At 40.0% G+C, this 6,011-nt stretch overlaps 1 long non-coding RNA gene across 1 annotated transcript; it reads left to right on the top strand.

Annotated features, from left to right (window-relative positions):
- Positions 1–1,825: 1,825 nt before the first annotated feature.
- LOC111818224 lies at positions 1,826–3,961 on the top strand. The gene is made up of 3 exons (XR_002822259.1): positions 1,826–1,907; positions 3,205–3,332; positions 3,933–3,961. It is a non-coding gene; the product is annotated as an uncharacterized LOC111818224 (long non-coding RNA).
- Positions 3,962–6,011: the final 2,050 nt, after the last annotated feature.

Below are 6,011 nucleotides of genomic sequence, written 5' to 3'. Positions count from 1 at the left end.
GTCTATCTTTTCCTTATTCCTGCCGCACTTTCTCCCAGGGGTACACCCAGACACCAACAAGTCCTACAGTTTTGACTGAGTCACACAGTTGCAGTCAAATATTGGCCAGGCCTGCAGTTGTCTCAGGAACTGAAAGAGCTGCTTCCAAGATGATTGACTTGGTAATAGGAAGAGCTCATTGACTAAAAATCTAGTTTCTTGCTATATGGACCCCTCCATAAATTGTCCCAGTGTCCAAAGAATATAGCAGCTTCATGATAGAAGTCAAGGTGTATTTTATAACCTAATTTCATCAGTGATGCATCATCACTTTAGTCTTAGAGGCCATCTCTGCCATTATATAGGAGGGGACCACACAAGAGTGTGAATACTAAGAATCATTAGAAGGGGCAGGGAGATGGGTCGGTAGAATAAGTGCTTCCCTTGCAAGGGAAAGAGCCTGAGTTCAATCGCTGGTTCCTAAAAAAAAAAAAAAAATTAGAAACAACTTTAGAGGTCAGTTATATCCTATTCTTATCATGACCATTGAAATTAGGATTTTTTTTCACGTGCTGGGGATGGAACTTGGGGTCTTGACTGTGCTAGGCAAGTGTTTTATCGTAGAGCTACATACCCACCCCATTTTATTTTCCTAATTTCTTCATTTCATTTTGAGTCAGGGTCTTGCTGAACTGCCAAAGCTGAGCTCAAATTTGTGATCCTCTTGCTTCAACATCCGGAGTAGCTGGGATTATGGGAACAGTACTGCATCCCCAAAATAAGAATTTTTTCAAAAAACTATTTTCATAGGATAAACAACGCTTTCTAGAGATGTTTCAATGCTTGCGCTGTGCAGGGTACTGCTTTAGGTGAAATTCAAGATAGGACTCCAGAGAATGCTGTTGGTACCCTGACACTTCCCCCGATCACTCATTATCCTCCTCTGCAGACTATATGCAGCTGCAAATCTCTGTTGGAAACAAGGGCCGAGCAACAGCGCAGAATAAACGACCTAGGTCCTGCTTTCTTAGGGTTTAGGTGGGACACTGGAGGTGGTTTCTATGTAATCTCCTGGAGCTCAAAATAGAGCTCCTATTGCTCACGGGGTAATTTGCTCATTGGTGCTTTCTATTGATTTCCATCCTTCCTGTTTCACCTACCTGATAAAATGCTTGCATTCATATTTTTTCTCAGGTAGGATTCTGAGGCCAGCCACTTAAGATAATGACCCTGCTTTCAACATCTTTTCAGTAAAAGTCTAACAACTTTCTACCCTGGTTCCTCCTTCTACCCCACCCTTCCTCGCGGCTCCGCCCTTACGTGAAGAGCAGCCTCTCCACAGGCCACAACAGAGTTTAAGAGTCAGTGATTTCACCACGCTTCAATTCCTGTTTCTATCTCTAAAAAAAATTTCATTTTACCATAAAGGAGCTCCTCTCAGAGATGGCCACGCCCATTGCGCGCAAGAAGCCATAAAAATGTATGTGACCAACCTACTTAACAGCCTTCTGGAGACAAAGAAATCTCATTTTCTAAGTCCAGGTTGCTGTAAATTGATCACATGAGGTTTAGGCGTCTCAGGTGCTAAAAGCAGTGACAAGAACTGTGTCGCTAATTCTTGAGGCACTTGCTTCACCCCATCTTAAAACAGCGAATTACCCCTAGGTGAAGCGAAGGACTTGGTGAATCGTACGGAAAAGTTTTAAATATGGCCGTTCCCATCAAGTGATCGTCCAGAAGGCGCAGCCATCATACCTCCCATTGACATTCTGAAACCCCAGAATCCTGTTCTCTGGAAGGTTGCTCGGTGGTGGCTCAGGGCCTCAAAGTCGCAACTGAGTCTGCGCGCCGCCTCCTCCGGCTGGGAATAGCTTGTACTGCGATGAGGCGGCGTTATGAGAGAATTCGGATTAGGGGCACGGATCCTGGTAAACGGGAATGATTAGCAAAAGTGAAGCTTTAATCTGTGCAGGATAATGATCTGGGACTACGGTGGCCTGACTGGATCAGCTATGGGTACCCGTTAGGGTCAAGGCGAGAGAACCGAAGAGTTAAGTGATTTGGCTCCTGAGCTTCGTTGGCGCTTCGTGGTGGCGGGCGGAGGTTTGTGGGAATTAGTGGCAGGGGCTCTGTGAAGACAGATTGGCAGTGTATGGAATTAATAAACGAGGATTCTATGAGATGGCTTGATTGGCAGGGTGCTGCCAGTGGTTAGTTATGATCTTCATGGGTGTGGGGCCAAGTGGAAATTTTCGAAGGCGCTGTTTTTGAGTGCATTGAGGCTCAGTGTTGAAAGCTCGAGAGGGTCAGAGACTGGAAGTTCTAAATTCTGTGGTTAATGATATCTTGTTTATTGGAACTGCTAACTGTAAAAACTTTGGGGTTCCATGATGAGAAAGTTGGTGGAGGTCAGTGTGTGAAGAGTTGCTTTGGGCCATTAGTGATGGAAACTTTCTTAGATCCTTGATGGGAAATCCAAAGGTATTCATGATTTAACTTTAGTAGATCAGGGAAGAGATATAGAGAGGTCACAGCGAGTTTGTGATTGGAGCTGTCAGTGTGGAAACAAGTAGGATTGTGCAATCAGCGATTGGCCTCCAGTCATTGGACTATCACTGAAGATCAGCACAGGTGCATGACTGATCTGTGCAGTTTTCTGTTTGGCAATCAGATTGTGTCAGTGAATTTTGTAGTCAGTGACCAGTGGTTTTCTTTGGTTAGATTTGGACATACTGGGATATTGGTGACTATAAGGAACTTGGAACTTTGGAGATTGGGAGATTGTGGTTAGAGATGCCATATAGATCCGTTGTTAGGAACCTTATAGGGGTTAATGTCGAGGAAGGAGGCTTGCAAAATTCAGAGATTCGCAGGAGAACCAAGGATTTGAAGCTAGAGCTCCATATAATGAAACATTACAGACGTGACACTCTCAAGCTGAGAAAATTCCATCCAGTCCCTCTTGGCTGAGAGCCACCTCAAAACTCTTTTGAAACCCCCACCCCCTCATTTAAAAAATAGCTCCCCCACAATAGTGAAAATAATTTCAAAGGATCAAGTATTTATTAAAGTAACATACTTTTTTTTTTTTTAGTGGAACCGGGGATTGAACTGAGGCCCTTGCGCTTACCAGGGAAGTACTTATTCTACTAAGCCATCTCCCCAGCCCCTAAAGTAACATGTTCTTGTCAGGAATCTAATGCATATTTCTTATATTTCCTTTAGGGTTCTTCCTGGCAAAGGTGATGACATCCATCTGTAACCTCATCTCAAGAGTGAACCTCATTGCTTACTCCATGGCAACTAGGATGGATTTTACCTTGCTTATGGTTAGAAAATGAAAAGTTTACTGAGTAAGTATCTAAACTGATAACATTAAGATTTGACTAAAAAAAAAAAAAGCAAATTGAATTTGGAAGATTTTTTTTCTAGGCTAAACTTAAAAAATATCAAAGGAAAAGAAACTTACTGTGTTCTAAGAGCCATTGTTTTGATCTGTTTTGTTTTGTGATATTGGGGATTAAACCCAGGGCCTTCACAAGATGTAGCTCACTACATCCCCAACCCTTTTTTAAATTTTGAGATGGCATCTTACTAAGTCACTAAGTTACTCAGGCTGTGCTTGGATTTATGATTTCCTGTCTCATCCTGTCCGAGTACTGTGATTATAGGTATGTGTATCTGTGACTTGCTTGTCTTGTAATTTTTAGGCATGTTTGACCTCCATGAATTAGTTCCTTATAAAACCTTGGAGATTTAAGATGCATGCATGCTCAGTGTACTGTCACAAAGAAAGAACCTATGGGTAATACACTCAGATCAGAAAATAGCATTTGCAGCACCCTAAAAATCCCCATTGTATGCTCTTCTAGTCGTTCTGCCAAGGGGAACCATCCTCCCAACTTATAATATCACAGATTGGCTATTTTATTTTATTGTATTTTTTTGAACAGTATCTCATCATGTAGTTCAGGCTGGACTTAAACTCACTATGTAGCTGAGACTGGCCTTAAACTCAACAGTGATCCTTTTGCATCAGCCTCCCTACTGCTGGAATTACAGGTATGTATCACAGCAACCACCTTGATCTTGCCTGTTTTAGACCTTTGTAAAGAAACATTCATGGAGACAGGGTGTGGGGAAGATAGAGGCAAAATATGGGTCAATTTGAACAAAATTTTTTAAAGTTTCAATTAGGAGTATTTCATTTTATTTTTAAAACATGTATTTTCCTAGATTAGTAATGTTTTAAAAATTGATATATATACCTAGTCAAATGTGCTTATTTTAAGGGTACAGCTCCAGGAATTTTTGTGTTATAGACTCAAATAACTACAACTAAAATCAAGACATGTATCATTTCTATCAACTTGAAGGCTTCTCTACTAATGAGTACCCACTGTCACTCTAGAGGTACTTGGGTCTAACACTGTACAGTTGAGTATTTTTGTATATTTTTAAAATTATTATTATTTTTTGCCAGGTAAGCACTTATTCTACTGAACTATCTCCTTAGCCCTATTTTTAAAATTATTGTTGGGCCAGGGAGATAGCTCAGTGGCTTAAGTATCTGCCTGGCAAGTACAAGGTCCTGAGTTCAATCCCAGGTACCAAAATCAATAAGTAAAATAATTATTGTTTTTATTTTAGTTTTTTGAGACAGGGTCTCCCTATGCAACTCAATTTAGCCTTGAGCTCACTATGTAATTCAAGCTGACTTAAAACTCATAGCAATCCACCTGCCTCAGCTTCCTGAGTTTTGGGATTACAGAACTATGCCTCCAAGCCTACCTCTTAAAATTATTTTTAATTGGCACATAAAATTTGTATGTATTTATAGGATACAATGTGATGTTTTCATACATGTATATATTGTATAATAATCAAATTAAGATAATTACCTATCAGTTCAGTTATTTGTTATTTCTTTGTGGTAAGAGTCTTCACTGGGTCCTCTAGGAATTTTGATACACATAATAAATTATTGTTAACTGTAATCACCCCACTATGCAGTAGTACAGTAGAACTCATTCCTCCTGTCTACTTGTAGCTTTGTACCTTGCCCAACTCTCTTTTCTTCCTTCTTGCCCCGCCCTAGTCTCTAGTATCCACTATTCTACTCTCTACCTCAATTAAATCAACTTTTTTAGATTTCTCATATGTATGAGATCATAAAGAATTTGTCTTTGTGTGCTTGGTTTAATTTACTTAGCATTACGTGTCCTTCAGACTTATCCATCTTGTTGTAAATGGCAGGATTTCATCCTTTATTCTGGCAGCATCATATTCCATTGTATATACATACTGAATTTTCTTTATCTATTCATCTGTTCTTGGACACTTGTTGATTCCAAATCTTGGCTATCGTAAATAGGGCTGCTGCTATAAATACAAGAGTACCTATAACTCTTTGACTTACTGATTTTCTTGCCTTTGGTTATATACTCAGTAATGGGGTTGTTGGGTTGTTTTGCCTGTTTTTAAATTTGAATTGAATCATAAAATCAATATATATTGAATTTTATATTATTATACATGAAATTGAATCATGTACAGTAAATAATCTGAAGCCCACACATATCTGATCTTTGCTGTTTTCTTTTACTCCCTCTGAAAGCCCAAAACATAATCAATGAAGTAGATCTTGAGGATTCTGAGTTTAGTGTCCTGTTATGCAGTTGGTAAGTTATGGCAGCCTCTTCTCAGTAGGTAGTTTGGAGGGCATTACAAAGTTCTTTGGTCAAAGTCTCTTTATCTTTTAGAGACTGGCCATTAGTTGCAGAGACCTGAGTAAGACAGCATGAGAAAGAACCTCTATTAGGTTTAGCTGCCCAGGGACCAAGGGACAATGGTTTAACAAATATTAGGATCTTTGGCAGCAATTCTGGTAGATGATAGATTTACCCTGAGATAAAGGAGACATATCTGCCCCTCATATCCCAGCTGACCTAACTGCTAAGACAGCAGACCTGCTTCTTCAGCTTATAGGGCTTTCATCTTGCTCACTTGCCTACCAACATGAAGTTTTCTTT

Source organism: Octodon degus, unplaced genomic scaffold, assembly GCF_000260255.1.
Source record: "Octodon degus isolate 3935 unplaced genomic scaffold, OctDeg1.0 scaffold00083, whole genome shotgun sequence".
Taxonomy (NCBI): Eukaryota; Metazoa; Chordata; class Mammalia; order Rodentia; family Octodontidae; genus Octodon; species Octodon degus.
Note: the sequence above shows the minus strand (reverse complement) of the source record. Positions and strands in the feature narration are given on the sequence as shown.